This window comes from Epinephelus fuscoguttatus, linkage group LG21 (assembly GCF_011397635.1).
Source record: "Epinephelus fuscoguttatus linkage group LG21, E.fuscoguttatus.final_Chr_v1".
Classification (NCBI taxonomy): Eukaryota; Metazoa; Chordata; class Actinopteri; order Perciformes; family Serranidae; genus Epinephelus; species Epinephelus fuscoguttatus.
The window spans coordinates 38,920,145-38,944,680 of NC_064772.1; the positions used below are offsets into that span (position 1 = coordinate 38,920,145).

Genomic DNA, 24,536 nt, shown 5'->3' on the forward strand with positions numbered 1-24,536 from the left:
TAACCCAGCAGTAGCTTACAAGGTTTTTGCTCAGTGTATCTGAGGATTTTGTTTAATTGTGCTAACTTCACTTTGGGAAAAAAAAAACTAGCTTAGTGCTGAAGAAGCACAAAGGAATGTTGAAGTCATGGTGCGTTCCAGGCAGGCTTTTGAACTCGTAAGTCACAACTTCAAGTCACGAGTTCCGACTTTGTAGCATTCCAGGAAAGTTACGGCAAACTGCCGGTTACATCTTGTTTAACGTTGAACATGGCAAACCGTATGTTCGTGCTTCTCCATTATTTCTATCGCCAAAGGTGCCTGCTCCTTGCTCATTTGAGTGAAATGGAGGAGGAAAAACGATGGTCACAAACGGTCACAGATGCTATTATACTTTTTATTTTACATTATCTGTGTGTTTGGAAACGTATTTTGTATTGATTTATTCTTGCACTAGAAACCAGCTGTTAGAGCGGCTGCCAATAATGCGTTAACATCAGGGTTATTTTATGTCTATTTCTCACCATGTATCACCTGCATCAACACCGCATCCACAGGGCTGCCATTGTTGTTTAGAGGAGTAACGTAATTGGTTTAGAGGGCTGTGTGACGTCAGAAAGCGTAACTGGGAGTACATCGATCTGGTACGAGTTCACGGGTGGGGAGTTATGGGTTTGACTGCCGTTCCAGTGCACTGTCACGGGTTACAGGTTGTGAAAACACGAGTTACAGGTTTCCTGGAACGCACCATAAGCTCAGGAGCAGCATGCTGATGATGTCAGAGGGCTGTGATTGGTTGATTGCAGTGTTGCCCCAGGAATGTGATGTGGAATGTTGATCCAGGAGCAGGTCCTAACAGTGAGGTCTCACAGAGCTGACTCTGTCAGATACACTGTTTGTTTGTTTGTTTGTTTGCTTGTTTGCTTGTTTGTTTGTTTGTAAGGATCAAACTGTTCCAGTTGAGAAAGTTAATTATAATTCTCACGACTCACTGACGTCGTCACTTTTCAGGAGTTCCAGTTTAGTGTCTGTCTCTGATTCGTACAGGTCCTGTAAGTGTCAAACTATTGTCCCCCCTGACAGTAAGACATATGACTGGTCACAACATGTCCACCTGAGGACGTCCCCTAATACATCATATACCTGTGCGGTGTGTGTCTGGGAGCAACAGCAACATTTAACAAAGGTTATGTTACAAAGTTCAGCTCTATCACAGCTCACAAGGTTCACTGACAAATGAACTGCCTCAGACTGGACACGTTTCCCCTACAAATACAACATGCTAACGTTGTTAGCACAGGCCAGTGGCATTTTACATAATAATAATAATAATAATAATAACAATAATAATAACAGTAATAACGTAGTTGTAATGAAGTGAAGTGACATTTGGTTCTGCAGGTCATCAGTTGTGAATCACTGTGTGTCTCAGTCCAACTCATCAGACGACAGGAGCAGCTCTTTATTGGAACAGTCGAACCATCTCAAAACTAATGAAGTAAGAGCTCCCAGTGTGAGCCAGATCAAAAGACAACACAGATTATTGGACACAGCCAGCTAAGTGATGACACACTCAAAGGACATGACATGACAGAGGACACGCTGGAGACGAGACTTTATTGTCAGATTTAATATTTACTGATGGCTGTTTACTTCTCTTCTGTCTCCATTGTTTCTGTAGGTGAACGCTGTGTGACCAGCCCCGCCTCCTTTGCTTTTCATTCTGACAGCTGTGCAGACGTCCTCAGACACAGAGTAGCTTCGCTGCAGCTCAGCTTTCAAAGGAGTCTCTCCAGCACTGCCTTCCTCCTACAGCTCTCCCTCATCATCACTTCATGGTGTAGACCCGCCCTTCTGGACTCTGGTCCCTCCCTCTTCCTGGTTCACTCTCTTTTTCCTGCCATGCTCTCTCTGTCTCTGAACTCTAATTCACTACCTCTCACTTTAAAACTTGCTTCCTCTGAATCTGGTCACCACGAAGATAAAACTGTAGCAGCATACAAAAAAACAGAAGAAGAAGAAGAAGAAGAAGAAGAAGGAGGAGAAGAAGAAGGTAACTGATGACTGCACATGATTCTTGTTCCTCTGATTCCTGTCAGCACAGTCTCAGGTTGGAGGTTTCATTAACATGATGTCATCACCTTGTTGCATCATGTTGTTTGTGCCCTCATGTTCTCATGTGTTCATGTCTAAAGGGAAAAGGTCTTCCTGTTTGTTCACTGATCTGATATTTCAAATGATTCACTCATTTAGAGAACTGCAGCTCTACTCTCATGTGTTCATGTGTTCATGTTACTGTGTTCATGTGTTCATGTGCTAATATTAATGTGTTTATATGCCTGTGTTCATGTGTTCATGTGCTAATATTAATGTGTTTATATGCCTGTGTTCATGTGTTCATGTGCTAATATTAATGTGTTTATATGCCTGTGTTCATGTGCTAATGTTAATGTGTTCATGTTCCTGTGTTCATGTATTAATGCTAATTTGTTAATGTGTTCATATGCCTGTGTTCATGTGCTAATGTTAATGTGTTCATGTATTAATGCTAATTTGTTAATGTGTTCATGTGTTCATGATTCTGTGTCCATGTATTAATGTTAATGTGTCATTTGTTAATGTGTCTCTGTTCATGTCTTCATGTGTTAATGTGTTGATGTGTTGATGTGTCTGTGTTCATGTGTTAATGTCTTCATGTGTTCATGTTCCTGTGTTCATGTGTTAATGTTAATGTCTTCACGTCTTCATGTGTTAATGTGTTGATGTGTTGATGTGTCTGTGTTCATGTGTTCATGTGTTAATGTTAATGTGTTGATGTGTTGATGTGTTGATGTGTCTGTGTTCATGTGTTCATGTGTTCTCATGTGTTAATGTTCATGTATTCACATGTTTGTCAGACAGCCTGATGACCACATGATGAGCGTGCGTGCTGAGGAAGAGGAGGGAGCAGAGGAAGCTTCAGCCTGGTCCACAGAGTCACGTCCAGTCTTCAGTTGCCATCTGTCACAAACACAGTAAAACACTCTTTGACTTGTTTATCAATTAAACATGATCGTCAACAACATGGCCGATTGTCAACAACATGGCTGACCACAGAAGGAACCGCTAGCCTAGTTATCGTTAGCTTTGCTGGCTTTTCTACTCGTACGGAACAGTAAAGTTTGAAACAAAACTCGGTAACATCATTAATAAATTGTATATTTAAAGAGTTATAGATAGATCAACCTTATAGTTATAATTTAATCAATATAATAAGTTGGTTTGTAAACCATCTGTAAACTTTATTTAAATGTCAACCCAAAAGTCAACATTGAGTTTTTTAACTGACAGTTAATTCATGTACGTACTTAACTTGACCTACGTTTGTCACTTCAGTTACTTAAGTTACTTGAGGCGTCCCAGACGTGGCATCGGTTGTCGTCTACTATGACACACTACACTGCATAAAACTATGGATTGTCATGTACGACACTTGTTGTTGTTTACGATCCGAGCCGACACCTTATGATGTAGCGTCGGGCTGTAACCAGGCTGATAACGTGGAGTCTGAACATCAGTTAAAGATGTTTGTGGTAAAGATGCAGCGTGATCTGTCAGAAAGTATCAGACGGAAGCACAGCCTTTATTCTTGTTACTGACAGGTGTTTCTGTTATTATGTCCAACCCGTTTCTATTAATGAGGACAGACTGAATGACAGAAACACCTTTAAGTTCAACAACTGTTGGATCTATGTACAGGTGTTCCTAATAAAATGAACACTGGTTACACATTTAACCTTTTTCCTTTTTTTTCCTGAAGCTATCCACCTTATTCCTGCCCCCATGATACCTTGAGTGAATTATGGGTGCAGCTTCCGGCGTTGAACCGAAACTGGTGATTTCTAATGAATTCAGTTTGTTTACAGTTTGTTTACAGGTTGTTTACAGTTTGTGTACAGTTCTCTGTTCTTTTTTCCAGGTAGGAAATAAAATGTGCAACACACCACGTGTTATAGCTCAAACAGGCTCATGTGATCAAACCTCAGCAATCTCAAAGCAATCTCAAAGCAATCTCAAAGCAATCGAGCAATCGCCAACGATTAGCACACTAACGATTAGCACGCTAACGATTAGCACACTAACGATTAGCATGCCTTACGCCATTAAAATATAGTTAACGTTAACATGTCCCGAGCAGCTTAACGTAATGTCTGCTCCTTCTGAAGATGATTTATGATTTCTGATGACTTATTAAGAGACACTAACACATAACTCAGTATTAACTGTAGCTCCATGTAAAGTGAATAAATGTGATGTTTCCAGTTAATCCTTCCGCTCGTCTGTGTTAACCACGCAGTTTACATGTTTTCATAACTTCTGATTTATTAAAAACTGTTGTGAGTGAAACATGAAGCTGAATTCAGCAGCAGACTTCAGTCACAGTGATATAAATAACTCCATGTGTTTATATGATATAAAGGCAGTACAGTAAATCAGTGACACATTCTCAGCCCTGATGACTAAATACATATTTCACAGTTTATTTTCTAATGTAGGTTGAAACTGAAGTCAGACGGGGAAAGACAGGGATATCATGTACTGACGCTGAGTGACACACCTGTCAGTCTACGCCTCATTCTCTGCTGATAATTCTGATTTAAACTGTTGTGGTTTTGTTTCTCATGTCAGTGGTAACCATGGCAACAGGAACAAATCCCTGCTTGTTCTGGTCACATGTTCAACACACAGCTGCTGAAGACAAACATGTAGCTCAGACTGGTTGTTAGTCATTACAGACAGGGACACGGATTTAAATAACGGCTGAACAGAACGAATTGGTGATACAGTGAAAAGAATTCTCTGCCACTGTGTCAGGATGTATTTAAAGGGAAATTTCGGTTTATTTCAACCTGTCTCCTATCGTCCTAAATTTGTTTGAAGTGACTAGTGACATAAAAATAATAGTTAGCATGTTAGCCGTTAGCCTAGATACAGCCAGGGCGCATAGTAGCGTCAGACCTGTTAAAACGTAAGTGAACGGGCAACCTTCAAGTGCAAAGTTAGTCCACTAAACAAGCTTTTTCTCCACAAAGACCGCCTCATATCGTTAGGATAAATGTCAGAGAACATAGAAAACGACATGTAACGACACGTGTGTCTTACCTTACCGGTGTGCTGCCATGTTTGTTTACCATCTAGCTCTGCTTTCCAAAGCGCGGCCGAAATATTGCGACAACAAGCAGCAATCTCATAGCGTGCCTGAAATCTCGTGAGCTCTAGATAAAGCCCAGCTGGATACTACTCCAGGTGGAGGTGTCTCGTCCTCGGTCACATCCAGACCTTGAAAAAAAGGCTGCAGCCGGTCCCATTCCTTGCAACAGAGGCATTCCTCTTCTGTGGGCACTGGGGCACAGCATTCACAGGTACACCACCAATCTCAGATTCAGATTCAGATTCAGAATACTTTATTAATCCCCGGGGGGAAATTGTTTTTGTTCCAATGCTCCGTGCAAAGTAGAAATAGAAATACAGCATGAATGGAAACGAGATAAAGATGAAGATATCAATAAAATACTAAAATAGACAATGAAATAAATAAAATAAAATATTAAAGTAGACAATAAAATAAAATAAATAATAAAATCTCCAGAGCTATGCAGCCTTGCAGCAGCCATTTCTCCTCTCTCGTCCTCTACCTGTTGCGCCTCTCTCTCTCTCCTCCTCCTCTGTTCTTCAATTTCACGAAGCTCTTCGTCAGTGTATTCTGGCTCAAATAAATAAGGGCGGCCATCAAACGTGAATGAACTTTTCAGGCTACTGTCCGGTTCTGCCTTCCAGCTGTTGCTGCTTGTTCTCGCGAGACTTCAGGCACGCTATGAGATTGCTGCTTGTTCTCACGATATTTCGGCCACGCTTTGGAAAGCAGAGCTAGATGGTAAACAAACATGGCAGCACACCGGTAAGGTAAGACAACATGTTTTCTATATGTTCTCTGACATTTATCCTAACGATATGAGGCGGTCTTTGTGGAAAAAAAAAGCTTGTTTAGTGGACTAACTTTGCACTTGAAGGTTGCCTGTTCACTTACGTTTTAACAGGTCTGACGCTACTATGTGCCCCGGCTGTATCTAGGCTAATGGCTAACATGCTAACTATTATTTTTATGTCACTGGTCACTTGAAACAAATTTAGGACGATAGGAGACAGGTTGAAATAAACCGAAATTTCCCTTTAATGACCTCAGAGACGTCTGCATTTAAAGGTACAATATCACGACCTCCTCCACTGTCGCCTCCTTTGTTGTTGTGTGAAACATTAGACTCCGCCCTCTAGTGCCATCTATTGGCTGTATCTATGACACCATAAAGGACACATGGAGGTATGAGGGCAGAGACGTTCCAAAGGGACAGATCTATTTTCTTTTTTTTTTAAAGATATTTTTTGGGACATTTTTGCCTTTATTTGATAGGACAAACAAGTGTGAAAGGGGGAGAGAGAGAGTGACATGCAGCAAAGGGCCACAGGCTGGAGTCGAACCTGGGCCACTGCAGCAACAGCCTTGTACATGGGGCGCCTGCTCTATCACTCAGCCACCGACGCCCCGGACGGCTCTATTTTCGTACAAAACAGGAGAAGAAATGAGCCTTAAGAGTGTTTTGTTGTCTCCACAGGATCAGGTCTGAGTCTTCAGCCAGCAGCCGTCTGTCTGTGAAGAGTGACTGGTCCAAAGATTCACCTCCGTACTTCAGTGATCAGCTCCCACACACAAAGTATGTTTCTACTGCGATGATGATGATGATGATGATGATGATGACGACGACAGTGATGAAGCTCTGATCCCAGCCATTCTCATTCTGAAGTTGTCAAATACCGCCGCTTTGTCAGCAAGCATTTAACTTCATGTGTTCATGTTCCTGTGTTCATGTGTTCATGTTATCTCAAGGCAATTGAATTGAACGCAACTGGACTCGGTTTTGTTTTTCACCTCTTATCCAAGAGGCTTCATCAGTTCATGCTTGTCTGACTAGGCTGGAACTAGTCTGACAAACTGGTGTGGCTAATGATGTCACTGGTTCGTTAGTGCTCCAGTGGTGTGTCATCGATGGTCATTGGAGACTTAACAGCTTAACCTCTAAAAACAACAGTCATTCACAAATGGCCTCATGTGACTCTAACGACTCCAATTGCAGCGTTGCAGCAGGAGTTTCAACGACTGTCGTTGACACACCATTGGAGCACTAACGAACCAGTGACATCATTGGCCTTGTGAAGACCTCCCCAGAGGTTAAAAACCTGGGTTGTTTCCACACCAGTTTGTCAGACTAGTTCCAGCCTAGTCAGACAAGAATGAACTGATGAAGCCTCTTGGATAAGAGCTGAAACGTCTTCTAAGACAAAACCGAGTCCAGTTGCGTTTGATTCAATTGCCTTGAGATAACTATGACCTGGATGAATGAGAATATCCACAGGCATATGTGCAGGGTATGAAATTAACAAAATATTTTGGGGGCAATTTTGGCCCCCACGGTCTAAAAAATGGGGGCATTTTCAAAATATTTTGGGGGCCATCAAAAAATTGTAATTATGTTCTAACAATAAGCACATGAAAAGCAAAACCAACTAAGATAGTGTCTTCACTCTTCAGTAGAAACCACTATAAATGAAATAAATAATGGGTTACATAAAGTTATGGTTGCAAAATATCACTCAGATTTCCTATAATTCAACCAGTTTAAATGTGATGATTTAACCATTAATCTACTGATAGCAGTACTAATGTTTCACCACATTACAGTTACTTTTACTGTTAAAAAGGCCAAATTACTATAAATTCCTTAGATGCAATCCTGGAAGTAAGTTAATTTAAAATTTAACATTCATTCTACCTTAATTTTTCATTAATTTGTCATTGTGTCGACACAGATCACCCAAGAAATGGTTAATTTATACTTATGGTACAGCAAAGCCCCCTCCCCTTCTCTGTCAGATTACTCTCAGTGCTGTCTGGAAAATGAGTTGTAGACGTGACGGTAAATTAATTTAATGAAAATAAAATTATACTTTAATGTCAGATTGTAATACTGTTAAAAATATGAATACATATAGTTGTTTCGAAAACTTGGGGGCAATTTTGGCCCACGGAACATGGCTTTTGGGGGCATTCTTGGATAAATTGCGGGGCAAATGGCCCGTGGCCCTTATTAATTTCTGACACTGCATGTGTTCATGTGTTCATGTGTCAGTGTGTTCATGTGTTCATGTGTCAGCGTGTTCATGTGTTCATGTTCCATTTTCGTACAAAACAGGAGAAGAAATGAGCCTTAAGAGTGTTTTGTTGTCTCCACAGGATCAGGTCTGAGTCTTCAGCCAGCAGCCGTCTGTCTGTGAAGAGTGACTGGTCCAAAGATTCACCTCCGTACTTCAGTGATCAGCTCCCACACACAAAGTATGTTTCTACTGCGATGATGATGATGATGATGATGATGACGACAGTGATGAAGCTCTGATCCCAGCCATTCTCATTCTGAAGTTGTCAAATACCGCTGCTTTGTCAGCAAGTTTTGAACTTTTTACATATGCCCACATTAAGTTTAGTAAATCATGATTTGACTCTGTCACAGCTTTTCTTGTTTTTCTTCTGTTCACTTCAAAAATCTTCAGCTGCATTGTTTAATCTGCCCGTTACCGTCTCTATAACATTTACAGGAGTCAGGATGTCCTGAGGGATCCAGTCTCTACCAGCTGTGGACACTGGGGACAGGGAGAGTCTCCTGATGAACCAGTGGAACCATTCCAGTCCCACATTGAAGACAGATCCAGAACAAGAGCTGGACTGCGGACAGACAGTCAGAGCAGCACTGTACAAAGTAAGACTGTCCATCTGTCTGCTGAAGCACGACACTCTGTCTTCTTGATTTGTTTTTCAATTTAGATTCACTGTGAGATCTGACTGTTCAAATCCAACATTTTCTCCTCTTCCAGTGGACGCTGGTCTGCAGGAGGTTTTAGATGAACATAAGATCAGTCTGAAGAGGAGATGTGAATGTGTGACTGAAGGAAGTGATGAAACAGGAAGTGGAACCCTCCTCAACAGGATCTACACTGAGCTCTACATCACAGAGAGACAGAGTGAAGAGGTTAATACCCAACATGAGGTGAGGCAGCTGGAGACAGCTTCCAAGAAGAAGACCCTCCATGACACTCCAATCAAGTGTCAGCACATCTTTAAAGCCTTACCTGACCAACAGGGACACATCAGAGTGGTTCTGACCAACGGCGTCGCTGGCGTTGGAAAAACCTTCTCAGTGCTGAAGTTCACTCTGGACTGGGCCGAGGGTTTGGAAAACTAAGATGTCAGTCTGGTGATTCTGCTTTCGTTCAGGGAGCTGAACTTGATCAAAGATGAGCAGTACAGTCTTCTCAAGCTGCTCCATGTTTTCCATTCAACATTACAGAAGGTCACAGCAGAGGAGCTCGCTGTCTGGGAAGTTCTGTTCATCTTTGACGGCCTGGATGAAAGCAGACTGTCATTGGATTTCCACAACAATGAGGTCGTGTCTGATGTCACACAGAAGTCATCAGTCAACGTGCTGTTGACAAACCTCATCCAGGGGAATCTGCTTCCCTCGGCTCTGGTCTGGATAACTTCCCGACCTGCAGCAGCCAATCAGATCCCTCCTGCACGTGTTGACAGGGTAACAGAAGTACGAGGCTTCACTGACGCCCAGAAGGACGAGTACTTCAGGAGGAGAGTCAGTGATGAAGAGCGGTCCAGCAGAATCATCTCACACATCAAGACATCCAGGAGCCTCCACATCATGTGTCTAATCCCAGTCTTCTGCTGGATCACTGCTACAGTTCTGGATCACATGTTGACTACAGAGCAGAGGAGAGCTGCCCAAGACCCTGACTGACCTGTACTCACACTTCCTGCTGGTTCAGACAAAGAGGAAGAAGCACAAGTATGTTGAAGAACATGAGACGAGTCCACAGGAGCTGACGGAGGCTGACAGGGACGTTCTTCTGAAGCTGGGGAGGCTGGTGTTTGAACAGCTGGAGAAAGGAAACATCATGTTCTACCAAGAAGACCTGGAGCGCTGTGGTCTTGATGTCACAGAGGCCTCGGTGTACTCAGGAGTTTGTACAGAGATCTTCAGAAGAGAGTGTGTGATCTTCCAGAAAACAGTCTACTGCTTTGTTCATCTGAGCGTTCAGGAGTTTCTGGCTGCAGTCTACATGTTCCACTGTTACACCAACAGGAAGACAGAGGTACTGGAGCACTTCCTGGGTACAGACTTCAGTCAAAGGGACTCAAAGCCAAAGTCTTTCCTCAAGAAGATTTCTAAGTTTTTTGGAAAGAGTGAAGACCATTACCCATCTCTGGATGAGTTCCTGAGCAGAGCCATGGAGAAATCCCTGGAGAGTGAAAATGGTCACCTGGACCTGTTTGTTCGCTTCCTTCATGGCCTCTCTCTGGAGTCCAACCACAGACTGTTAGAAGGTCTGCGGGGTCGGACAGACAACAGTCCAGAAATCATCCAGAGAGCCATCAACAACCTGAAGGAGATGAAGGCCAAGTTTATCTCTCCTGACAGAAGCATCAACATCTTCCACTGTCTGACGGAGATGAACGACCTCTCAGTTCATCAGGAGATCCAAGAGTTCCTGAAGTCAGAGAACAGATCAGCGAAGGAACTCTCTGTGATCCACTGCTCAGCTCTGGCCTACATGCTGCAGATGTCAGAGGAGGTTCTGGATGAGTTGGACCTGGAGAAGTACAACACATCATGGGAGGGACGACTCAGACTGATTCCAGCTGTGAGGAACTGCAGAAAGGCTCAGTAAGTCCAGGTTGTAACATTGTTATTCAGCCTTCACTTTCAGCTCGTCAAATACCTGTGCTTCATCAGTGGCACTTGGTGTCTGACACCGGTGCAGTGAGGCAGCCTTTAGTGGCAGCGATCCCCGATTCCTCCGGTCCACATGTCAAAGTCTCCTTGGGCAAGATACTGAACCCCAAATTGTACGAATTTATAAACCCCTGAGTAGCAGGTGGCATCTCGTATGGTACCCTCGCCTTGAGTTGTCAAATGACTAGAAAAGTGCTATACAAGTGCAGGTCCATTTACCATCCAAGTCTAATAGAGAGCCACAAGAAGATGGCCGATGTCAGTAAGGGAACAATGTAATAATGGAAATGTGTGAAGCTTCAAGTTCAAGTCTGTGTGTGTGATCTGTGTTGTGTGAAGGTGCCAGGTTAGTATAATGTTTAGTGGCGTTCAAGGCCTCAGGTCTGTGTGAAGAATTAGCTAACCAACAGCAATTTAGCTTTGTTAAAGCCATCAACCCAGTAACCTGACAACAGACAACCTCACAACAATTACTCACTGAATAACATCAAATCAACGTATGCACACTGACAGAAGTTAAACAGTCTTGCTTAACCTTTACAGTTGTACTGATGCTGTGCCCAGTTGTTACTTAACCATTCCATAGAAGGGGGGGTGGGGTGGTGCTTTTGGTGTGCTGCTTTATTAGCTGGCAGCTGTCCGTGGTGGATGAGCCGGGCTTTTAAGGTTCAGCTCAGATGCAGTCTTTGCTTTGCTGTATTCCAGTTGTGCAGGTAAGATGAGGCTTGTTGCTCTTTATCCTTTTTTGATGTAGCAGTTCAGAGTAATCTTGGCTTTGTTACACCTTCGCTTGTGAAGTTAGTTTGTAGACTGTCGTAGCTGCTGATGCTATCTTGTCTAATCTTCTGTGCCAGAAGACTTCTATGTCTCCTTGGAGCAGGCCACATTCAGAGAGCTAGGCTGCAGCTCCTGCTGGGAGCTGAGGTGAGAAACAGTGAGGTAAGGGCGTAGCAGCTCCAGCTGCGAGATGACACACCTCTGTGGAGACTATGTAGGCTTGTAGAATGTAGGCTTTCCCCTTACATTGACCAAGTGATGTGAGTCATGTGCCACAGGGACCAACAGTGACTGAAGAATGGCTCCATCTGCAGTGTCTCACACTTGGGTGTGACAAACAGAGAACATTGGGAAACTCAGTTCGTTTGGCTATCCTTTATCTGAAGATCAAAGGAGGCCACAGCAGCCATTTTTAGTGGGCTCAGGTTAAAGGAAATGCCTTACATGTTCAGTTTAAAATTGCGCAAATAAACAACTTATCTGTGGTGTCCAGTGGTGTCCCCATCCATCCATTTTCAATTCCTTCAGCGGGGTAGGGTCTCTGTAGCAGCAGGCTGAACAAAGCACTCATGTTGTCCCTCTCCTCAGTCACTCTTTCCTGCTCCTCCTGGAGGATCCTGAGGTGTTTCCAGACTAGACAAAATATATAATCCCTGGATTCACTGGACATATCACACTGCAGCTCATCAACAGATAACCACACAAAGTTATTAGTGCTTTTACTGAAAGAGCTGTACTTCTACGCCTCTGCATTAAGCTCATGTGTGGACAGCCCCTAAAAAACCCAGAGATACTTGAACTCCTTCTGCTGAGGCAGTAACTCTCCCTCAACCTGGAGGGAACAATCCATAGTTCTCCAGCAGAGAACCATGACCTCAGATTTGGAGGTGCTGACTCTCGTCCTGAGCGCCTCAAACTCAGCCGCAAACTGCCCCAGGTCATGCTGGAAGTCATGGTGTGGCGAAGCTAACAGCACCACATCATCTGCAAAGAGCAGAGATGCAATTCTGAGGTCCCTAAACTGGACCACCTCCTCTTCCTGGCTGCACTCTAAGATCCTGTCCAGTAGTTCAAACCGTACTTATTTCAAGCTGAACCATGAGGGTTTTTTTTCCATATCTAACAGCGTGTTTTTGTGGCCTTAACCTAAAAATCTTAAAATCTTAAAGATTCTTAAAAACTTGACATGCCATCCCTGAATGTCATGGTGTCATAGTTTGACTTTTAGGACCACTGCCCAAGTGAGCAAGTATTTGATGAGTTAGGAGTGAGAATGTGTTGCATTATGCAAATTGTAGAGATACAGTCACTAGGTCACAGTTTCTGTCAACTGGTATCAGGAGAAAGAAATGCAGCCATCAAGGCCCCATTTCCATTTGTTACTCAAGTTCTCATATCCAGTAAAGAGACGCTCTGATACAGATTAGACACTTTGATTTATTCTGACCTTGACTCATAGACTCTAGTCCAGTCTGAATGATGGTGTGGTGGTTGGGCTGCACCTGAAGCTGTTTGTTCACTCCCAAAAGCACCAGATGAACTGCACCTAAGCAGTTTAGTCACAACAATAAAAGTTGTACCAGCTGGAAAACAGCTACCCATAAACTAACACAAATACATGAATTTATAAATGCAAGCTCAAGCCAGTTATTTTCTTGTAGTTTTAATAACAGGGAGAATGATGGATAATTTAAGTACAAGTTCAGTTGCAGTTTTCAGCGGGGACAGACCAGACTGCTCACTGATGCTGTTAGGAAAGAGTAGAGCTCACATACGTGTGTCACATTTACACCATTTTAAAATCTGGCTTGAATGTTTCTCGAGGAATTTTAAACTGTTTTCTTTTTTAGTATGTGTGTGGCCAAATGTTTTGGATCTTTTTCTGTTGAAGAGTGTTGCAATTGTTGGTACTAGTGTGCATCTTGTGTCTTTCTTTGTGTATTTGTTTTGGTTTTAAATCACTGACTTTACAATAATTATGTTTTCCCAGACTTTCTGAATGTTGGCAGTCAGAAACTCACTATGACCTGGTGGCCTCAGCTCTGAAGTCCAACCCCTCCCATCTGAGAGAGCTGGACATGAGAGGAAGCAAGCTGAAGGATTCAGGAGTGAAGCTGCTGTCTGCTGGACTGGAGAGTCCACACTGTAGACTGGAAGCACTTTCGTCAGTTCACTTTCTCTCTTTTTATTTTGGAGATCTTAAACTGAACAAAAATTTAAACACAACACAAAAACTGAAAATTATTAATCAGGCGTTCATCTTCTTTCACCTTTCTGTTTAAAAATGTTCCTCAGTTTGTCAAACAGATCTTTGAAAACACCAAATGAAGTCAGTATGTGGAGAGAAAAAAAACATACTGTTTTCCTCATAGTTCTTTAAATAGAGTTCATAAGCATGTCAGTGTTAGCTTGTAGAAATGTTCTTACCACTCCTTCTCAGTGGTTTCTCAAAGATCTTCAGTTTTTGCAGAATCTGGCATACAAAGTCCAAAACATCCTAAAAAGTTCTGAAAGTTCTTAGTTTGTGGTGCAGTTTAAATGGAGAAATGGAGAACCAAAACTCTGAACCGCCAAAACTGAACCCCACCTCTCACCCAGTGTCAGCTGGGATAGGCTCCACCCCCCGTCTCCCTGAATGGAATAAGCGGTTACAGAAAATGAATGAATGAATGAACTTCAGCTTTTGTTTTAGATTGTCTGTTTATTTGCTTCATCGTAGCAGAGACATGTCATGAAATAATCAGACAGAAATTTTAACAAAAAATTGTACAACATATGAAAGAATTAATCACACAAACTTGGGATTTTTTACGTAAAAATAGGAACAAAGAATAACAAATGCTGTCTTTAAAATTTTCCTCATTATTAATGTTATATTTGGGTTATGGTGTATAGTTGATGGCATTCACAATTCTTTTATCGTAACCTCTCTGATTCAGATGTTATCCCCATTAACGTGCACGTTCACAATTCACAAGAGCTCGCTCAAAGTTCAGTTCACACAGAATAAAATGAACTGGTTCACAGTAAGGTTTTTCTTATATTTATTTATTTATATATTTTTATTCATTTCAATTTTCCAATTGTACAAACCAGTGCAGGTCAGAGCGAACTCCCATATGAGTCATGAAATGCTCTTATGTCCGTGATCACAGCATAGGAATGATCGCATGTTGATAAATGTGGCCACTGAAACAAACTTCATTTACATATCCTGCCCCAATATATTCTGGGTTTAGACGCCCCGCCCCCAGAGTTTACGACATGAAGAGGCATAATGACTCTGAGCTAGAAATGGAAACACTACGACACAGGTCCAATAAACCAACTGGTTCTGTTTGGTGGCCTGAAAAGTTTCTTCAAAGTAAGTCAGAAAAACACAGTGTGTCAGTCAGTTAGTTTATACATCCGTAATATGAACCAACGTATAGCAAACATATTTATAATATTAACCTGTGGATTACGTAATATTGACATTATTATAGTTACATTAAAGTTTATAATTGAGCCAGACCAAAGACGACGTGGCCACGTTGATCAGATCAGCTTCCACTTCAGGCATAGCAGCTGGTGGAGGAGACACAAACACACCACCTGCGTCCCAGCTGGACAACGATAAAAGTTCAAGACTCAGTCCCACAGACCCAGTCCCACAGACCCAGTCCCACAGACTGATTCCTACAGACCCAGTCCCACAGACTGATTCCTACAGACCCAGTCCCACAGATTCAGACCCACAGACTCAGACCCACAGACTGATTCCTACAGACTCAGTCCCACAGACCCAGTCCCACAGACTGATTCCTACAGACCCAGTCCCACAGACTCAGACCCACAGACCCAGTCCCACAGACTCAGACCCACAGACCCAGTCCCACAGAACCAGTCCCACAGACTGATTCCTACAGACTCAGTCCCACAGACCCAGTCCCACAGACTGATTCCTACAGACCCAGTCCTACAGACTCATTCCTACAGACCCAGTCCCACAGACGCCGGTCAGTATACAGTTAAAATCAGTTCTCCATCTCAGTCAGATTTATTGCTGCAGTCCGTGCTGATTCAAAGTTGCATGCACAAGTTGAAACCTGACATGAGATTTGATCATTGCCTTCGCTCACGACCACATCAATAAATGCCAAACTATATGTGAAAATGACTGTATACCCAGTTTTGTTGTACATTTGTTTAGTAAATGAGGCCCAATTTGAAGCTGAAGTGGCCTGTGATCAGAATTGTTTTTTGCGACTGTGAGATTTTATCTGTTGGATTTGTTCACTGAACTCTGTTCAAATATCTACATGAACTGGCTTCAGGAGTCCTGGTAGCCAGGTGCCATAAAACAAATGTCGTCCGCTGTCACATTGAAATTCATAACTTGCAAACTGACATGCTCAGTTCAACATATGAGCGTGCTCAATCAGTGCTGCACTTTTACTGTGTTCATGCATGACAATGATTATCTCTTTGTTGACAGATTTGCTAACTGTGGACTGTCAAAGATCAGCTGTGTTTCACTGGCGTCAGTTCTGAAGTCGAACCCCTCCCACCTGAGAGAACTGGACCTGAGCAGAAACAACCTGCAGGATTCAGGAGTTGAGCTGCTCTCCTCTGGACTGGAGAGTCTACAGTGCCGACTGGAGACTCTGAGGTCAGACACGACTTTATGAGCTCTTTCATGAGCTGTATTGTGGAAATTTCATTTGATTTAAAGTAGAGATGAAGCACTGGACAACATGACTGTGGTCTGTTTGAATTTTACTTTAGGTAAGATATGAGATTGCAATCAAACTTGACATCCACCTGGATTTTCTGGAAAACTAGATTGTATTTCACATTTTCACCAGCAGGGTATAGCCATCTTACAAAGAGCTAGCTGGTGACTTTAGTGGGTTGGTTCATCTCTGTTGTCTGTCAGTAGGAATTGTTGACCTCGGCTTGTTAAACTTGGTACTGTAAAACATGTGTGGCCCTCTGATGTCTGCTTTTTTCTTTGACAATATTTTCTTTTCAGTCAGTGTCTGAGAGGTTTTGAGTAGAGTGGTGTATGAATGTACATGAAGTCATGTAGTGCCTGACAGATCGTAACATCAGTCAAGTTCAAGCAGCTCTTCACATTCCCTGCTGTCGTCTGACACCAGCACACCTTGAGGACAGAAACAGAGGGCTCAGCAACGTTCTATAACAGTTTTGTCTGGTCACAAATCTTTGGTCTGGGACTATAAACGATGTGTTCTGGTGTATAACCTTTAAATTCAAGAATCTGTCAGGTCAACTGGACTCTCTAGATTGTATCTCATTATCTCACCAGTCTCACCTACGTAGCCCGGTGAGTTGCTTTAATGCTGTTTACAGGCTGAACGCCATTTGTGTAGGGTAGCTAACTTTGTAAGTTTAAAATATATCAGTTTTTATGTCTGTGAAACTACCTGACATTAGACTAATGTAAGAGCAAACTTAAGACTAACACATGAGGCTAATCTAAAATATCTCAAAAACAGACCCATGTCTTTCTCTGTTCGAGCAGCTATGTGAAGCAGCCATCACCTGTCCTGCATAAACTGTTAATATCAATCACATTAAGAACTGTTAGAAAAATAACAACTCCATCACCATGGAAACGAGTGAGGTCTTTAGACCTGTGTCATAGCAAATATCTCATAAGCCCTCATGGTCCAGCACCCATGTAGACTTGATGTGATGATGGTGAGTAAGTCAAGGTACATATGACTGATGTCCACGACCAACAGTAAAGTCCATCTACTAGCATACTGCTCAGGGAAAGAAGTTAGAGGCCATCACTTGTTACAAATATCTCGGGATTTGGCTCGATGACTCCCTGTCTTTTCAACCTCAGGTTGATGATCTTAAAAATTAAGTTTTATTTCAGAGACAAGTCCTGTTTCTCCTTTAAGGCTAGGAAAGACTGGCTGTTGCTACATTGGTACCCGTTCTGAATTGTGGTGACCTGTTGTACATGAATACATCTACACATTGTTTACATGTGAGATACTGCATATCATATCACTGTACAGTTTATTCCAGGGTTGGTCGGCCATCTTTGACCTTTCATAGGCTCAGTCACTGGTATTTGTTCATTTATAAAGCTGCACTGGGTAAACTCCCTTCATACATTTGTACTTTTACTGAACAGAGATGTGACTGTAGTTACAGTCTGAGATCTCAAAACTTAGTTTTGTTGTGTGTTCCTGGTTCTCAGACTGAGCTGAGAAAGAAAGCTTTTATGTGTTCTGCTGCTCTCACCTGTTAACAACCTTCAGAAAGAGCTGAAACTGCGTGGACTGGTCTCTGCCTGATTTTAAAGCTCTCATTAATACAAGAATGAATGAATCTCTTGGTTCTTGTCATTGTGTGAAGATGTTGAACATGTTACTGTGTATTTTTATGTTTTAATTGTGTGGTTGTTTGACTGTAACTTTATGTGTGCTGCTGTCTCAGCCAGGTCTTCCTTGTAAAAGAGGTAGTTGATCTCAGCGGGACCCACCTGGTTAAATCTGGGTTAAATACAATAAAAAAATAAATAAGAGAAAATCCCACTCATTAGCACAAAACAATGGAACACTTAAAAAAACTAAAAAAAAGGGGATTAGATTGGATTATAAATAGATTTTTTAATTTATTCTTTATTCAGATTGAGGGGCTGCAGTTTGTCAGAGATCAGCTGTGTTTCTCTGGCCTCAGCTCTGAAGTCCAACCCCTCCCATCTGAGAGAGCTGGACCTGAGCGAAAACAACCTGCAGGATTCAGGAGTGAAGCTTCTGTGTGAATTTCTGGAGAGTCCACACTGTAGACTGAAGACTCTGAGGTCAGTTCACTGATTGTTTTGTTTTTGTGGAGCTCAAATCTCGATGAGAAAAGTCTTAAAGTTAGCACTGTTGTGAAGAATAAAAGTAATTTAGTTTTCAGTGCAACATGGGACATGTGCAACATATGTCCTAACTATAAGAGCCAGTCCTATCTATGAGCCAGTCCTAACGATAAGAGCCAGTCCTATCTATGAGCCAGCCCTAACTATAAGAGCCAGTCCTATCTATGAGCTAGCCCTAACTATAAGAGCCAGTCCTAACTATAAGTTTCAGCTCTAACTATAAGCTTTATCAAAGAGGAACATCTTAAAGGGGACCCTCAGTCAAATTAAGAATTCCAGTGTTGTTGTTTCCGTGGCCTGGGGAAGTCAGTCATACTGCCTCTCGGAGCCAGAAGGAAGGAAGTCTCAAAGCTGTCATGTCATAGGGTGTACAGTGATGAGCTGCTCCACAGACAATGACTGGTGGACTGATTGTGTTTCAACTTCTGACTATATTTTGGACTGGTTTAAGATAAGATAAGATAAGATAAGATAAGATAAGATACACCTTTACTGATCCCACAATTGAGAAATTCCGGTGTTACAACAGTCAGGGAGGAGAGTCAGATTAAGAATTTCAAAATTTAAAAATTTAAAAACTAGGTATGCAGAAAAGTACAAAAATACAAGAACAGGCAATGATAATAATAATAATGATAATAATAATAATAATAATAATAATAATAATGAGCAGTGGATTCAAGAGAGCATATTTAGTGCAGAGTGATTGTATGTGCAAATAAAGTACAAGCAGCCTGGGAGCCTCTGGTAGGTCCCTGTTAATAATCCCCAAGTTGAGTCTAAAAATAAGAGGACTTTTGCAGCCATTACCCTAAACCCTGTAGCAACCTGCCAGAGGAAGCAGGGGGCAAAAAATAGAAATATGTGACAGGATAACATGGACTCCTGACAAAATCCTGAGTGTTGATCTTGTGATTACAGACTTAATCACTGTGAACTACCAGAGATCAGCTGTTTTTCTCTGGCCTCCACTCTGAAGTCCAACCCCTCCCATCTGACAGAGCTGGACCTGAGCTACAACAAGCTGCAGGATTCAGGAGTAAAGCTGCTGTCTCCTGGTTTGGAGAGTCCACACTGTAGACTGGAGACTCTGAGGTAGGTGATATATTTTTGTTTCTGTTTGGGATCTGACAAGAATGTGTGGTTTGTTAATGTCTTACTCGTACTCGTACTCATCGTCCTCTGCTTATCCGGGTCCGGGTCGCGGGGGCAGCAGCCTCAGCAAAGAAGCCCAGACAGTCCTCTCCCCAGCCACTTCCGTTAGCTCTTCCAAGGGAACCCCAAGGCGTTCCCAGGCCAGCCAGGCGATGTAATCCCTCCAGCGTGTGCTGGGGCGGCCCCGAGGTCTCCTCCCAGTTGGACATGCCTGAAACACCTCCCAGGGGAGGCGTCCGGAAGGCATCCTTAGCAGATGCCCGAACCACCTCAACTGGCTCCTCTCGATGTGAAGGAGCAGTGGCTCTACTCCGAGTCCCTCCGGATGTCTGAGCTCCTCACCCTATCTCTAAGGCTGAGCCCAGCCACTCTGCAGAGGAAACTCATCTCAGCCTCTTGCACTCACGATCTTGTTCTTTCGGCCACTACCCAAAGTTCATGACCGTAGGTGAGGGTTGGAACGTAGATCGACCGGTAAATTGAGAGCTTTGCTTTCTGGCTAAGCTCTCTTTTCACCACAATGGATCGGTTAATTCAATTTCAATAGTATTTATAAAGCCCAATATCACAAATCACAATTTGCCTCACAGGGCTTTACAGCATACGACATCCCTCTGTCCTTAGGACCCTCGCAGCGGATAAGGAAAAACTCCCCAAAAAAACCCTTTTACAGGGCGAAAAATGGTAGAAACCTCAGGAAGAGCAACTGAGGAGGGATCCCTCTTCCAGGACGGACAGACGTGCAATAGATGTCGTACAGAACAGATCAGCATAACAAATTAACAGTAATCCATATGACACACAGAGAGAGAGAGAGAGAGAGAGAGAGAGAGAGAGAGAGAGATGCAGGTAATGACAGTAGCTTACAACAACATTAATGAAAGTAATAATATTATAGTTATAGTTCTGGCTACTGTGGTACAATATGTTGAAAGTATGTATTAATATCTGGCAGTATACATGTGTGACAATAGTCATATGTGTATAATAACAGTAGCCGAGGTTTTGTCCCTTTCAGAAAAGAGGGTAAAACAATGAACTGAATGTGTGATTATGAGTGAAAAAACTAATTAACACAGACAGAAATGTTTATTTAGGATCATACTGTGTATAAAGACACTTCTAGAAAACTTGAATAACTAAAGACAACAGAGGAGCCATTTGCTCATCGTTTCTGTACATTTATGAGAGTCTCTGATGACAATAAGGGGTTAAAAACTCTTCTGAAGGTAAGGAGTGTCATTGACTACAAGACCTATAAACCACCAGGCCAACTGTTTGTTTAAGATTGACTGTGTAACCTGAGAAGAGAAGCAGGCCCTTCCTTTCAATGCAGGCTCTGGTTGGCTATTGTAGGCTGTGAAGACAACATGGAGGATCCTATTGGCTCAAATTAGGTGTCAATCACAGTCAGAATTCAGTCTGAATTTTGGTATTGAGGTGTCGGCATATCAACATGCAAAAGTGAGTTATAGCGTACAATGAGGAAAGAAATATGAACATTAGAATGACGCAGCAGCAGTTCGTGGATATCTATGTTTGTAATAATACGTTTTGATTAAATATTTAACTGAATTTGTAATGAAATCTGTGAGGACCGTTTTTGTTGAAATATAATCATTATTTCTCTGCAGGTTGACATGCTGTCTGCTCACAGATGGAAGTTGTCATTCTCTCGCCTCAGCTCTGAAGTCCAACCCCTCCCATCTGACGGAGCTGGACCTGAGCCTCAACAAGCTGCAGGATTCAGGAGTGAAGCTGCTGTGTGATCTTGTGGAGAGTCCACACTGTAGACTGAAGACTCTGAGGTCAGTATGTTGTGGTCTGTGATATGAGCTTCAGAATCGGTCATGAAATGAGAGATAAATGTAACAGTTAGACAGAATTCCATGGTGACCTATGTTGTTGTGGTAAATTGTCCCCAACCTGAGCCAGGAAAAAGTGTCTGGAACTCTTGTCAATTATTTGTCAAAAACACCTTTGTCAAAGCTCCTTGATCCTCACTCTGAATTTACTCAAAGAAAGCAACACCAATAAACCCCAGTCAAGTTCCAGAGCTCCAACTACATTTTCTAATAAAGGAGAGTCTCTCATATATCCAAGAAAACTCCTCCTGTTTGGCAAAGTTGTCCTCAAGTCTCCACTTTATTTCTAAAAGCCAACCAATTGCAGACCTCCAATTACTAGAATGACATGTTGGATTTTCCTTCTTCAAAAACATGTGCAGCAGTCAGTGTTATGTAACACTGTCACACCTGCTCTGCCTCATGCAGAGTTATTATCACGATACTGAGGCCGTGATACAGTTTCACTGCAATATTGTGATATGCTGAGTATTGCGATGAAATATATTGTGATTTTTTTTCCCAGCTGCAGATCATTTCCTCAAAGGAAATCTTTGTCAGCATCAGTTTGACCTCCTGAGATAAAGTTTTCAGTCTGTTCGACTTTAATCATTTTTATTGCAGCAACATGTGACACAGAGCAGACACACTGACCAACACCGTCACAACACCTGTCAGAAATGCTGCACACACCTGACAGACTGAACTGTGGGCACATTCAACGCCCTCTGAGAGGACAGATTAAGACCTGAGACAAACACTTCACATGCAGGTGTCCTGCTGACTGAGGGACAACACACATGTTAGAAGTGTCGTCTGTTACAGGAGGTCTGCAGTGTTTGCTCCACTGTGACTTTGGTGTCCTGAGACAGTGTCTCCTGTCCTCTGTCAGATAATGTTCCGCTCTAGTTTGTAGGACGTGAGACAGCGTCTCCTGTCCTCTGTCAGATAATGTCCCGCTCTAGTCTGGAGAACGTGAGACAGTGTCTCCTGTCCTCTGTCAGATAATGTCCCGCTCTAGTCTTTGTTTTGATGAACTTCCTGCCAGATGCTGCTGACTAAGACCTCTGCTGACCTCACCAGGGAACAAACATCAGCACCATCTAGTGGAGCAAAAAAGCGACTGATTTTATTGTTTTAGGACCAAAAGTTGAATTAAAATGTGCATTTGTAAAAATAATAATGTATATAATAAAAGATAGATACACGGCGTCTGTGTATTGATACAGTATCGCCACACAAAATAACCATACTTTGCTGTGTTGATGTTTCCCCACCTCTATGCAGAGTTTTAGATACTTTCTATTTGTATTGGTGACATCCAAACCACGGCTGTCTACTGTCCACTCTTACTTTAAAACAGGGTTTTCCCAGCAGTAGTTTTCAAACTGGCTTTTTAAAAAGTTTTGATTCACATAATAAAGATGAACTCTAACACAGCACCTTCAGTTAATCATTTGATCAGGATCAGATGTCTGTCGCAGTTTAACAACTTCACTCGTTTTTCTGACTTTAATCATTTTTAATATCACTCAGGTTGGCAAAAACCACAACAGTGTCTGAGCTGAAGGTGACCGCTGTTTTGTTCATCCCTGCAGGTTTAAGTGAATGTGGACCGACAGAGACAGAGACAGAGACAGAGACATCATCGGCCTGGACACATATTCATCAAAGATCTCACTTCTCTTAGCTTTCATTCCTTCCCTCCATCTCTTCCTTGTCCTTTTCTGTTCTGGCACACATATATATTTTTATATTTTACTTCTTTTTATCTGATATAAGTTTATACCACACATTTGTCATCTGAGCCTCTACTAACCCTCAGATGCGTCTAGTAATCATCTGGAAGAACAAACATCCTGGGGGCTGTCAGGCTGACACCGTACTGGAGCAACACCAAAACAACCTCCTTGCATTGACGCCATACCGTCAGTGTAGACTCTGCATAGAGGCGTACCCCACGCCGCATTCTGACGTACACGTCATCAGACATGTTACGCCCCAGACTTCTGTTTATTTTAATAAACTGAAGACCCCTCCCTCACCATGGAAACAATACTTTTATTCACTTTTATTTCACAGATATCTAACGACAAAATAAGGAAGTCCTATGTGTGATTTATCTTGGCTTCATATGAGCAGAGGAAATCTCTGCTAGCTGCTAGGCTAATTTATACAATGCAAAATGCCACAGACTTGTGCTAATAACGTTAGCATGTTGTATTTGTGGGGAAAATGTGTCCAGATAAAGACAAGTGTTTGTCTGTGAATGCTGTGAGTTATAGTGAAGCTGATTTGTGTACTTGTGTTTGAAACTGTCTCTATTAAGCCATGTTTAATGTGTGTTTAATGTGTGTTAGAATATCGTCTTTTAATTGTGGAGATACAGCACTCACAGCAGCAGGCAGCTCTGCAGAAGCACAAGTGTTGAAACACTGCTCATGTGCTAGCTGCAGCAGATTACTGAGGTAGTCGCTAGGCAGTGCTCACGCAGACAGTATGGCCCGGCCGTCAGAGGGCGCAGCAGTTTGACTGGAGGCAAAACAGGAGTGAGGAAGGATGATTCTGGTGTTGATTCACTGACTGTTAACTTCAGGATCTTCACACCTGCTCTGAGATTATTTTAGCTCTCACGACCACAGCAGTTAGTTTATCGTTTATTATCATTACCACAGCAGCGTAACAGTGTGATGTCACTGGTGATGTCACTCTCACAACAATGGATTTTGGACTTCTGGTGCATCAGTGATTTTATAACTCGTGATTGTACCTGTTGGCATCGTGGGAGGGTTTTATTCTGTCAAACATTAAACTGGTTAAAAACCATCACGGCTGCTGGTTTGTTGCTTCTGTATCAACAAGTTTTACTGTTTACAAACAAACAAATAAGCACACTGCACAAAACTCAGCACCACAGTGTGAGAACATACAAATTTTGTTCCCTTGAAATTTAAAACTAAGTTCGGGAAAAATACCTTTTCATACACTGCAGCTTGCCTGTGG

At 42.4% G+C, this 24,536-nt stretch overlaps 1 pseudogene; it reads left to right on the forward strand.

Annotated features, from left to right (window-relative positions):
- The first annotated feature begins 1,676 nt into the window (after positions 1-1,676).
- LOC125881968 (NACHT, LRR and PYD domains-containing protein 12-like) lies at positions 1,677-24,429 on the forward strand (annotated as a pseudogene).
- Positions 24,430-24,536: the final 107 nt, after the last annotated feature.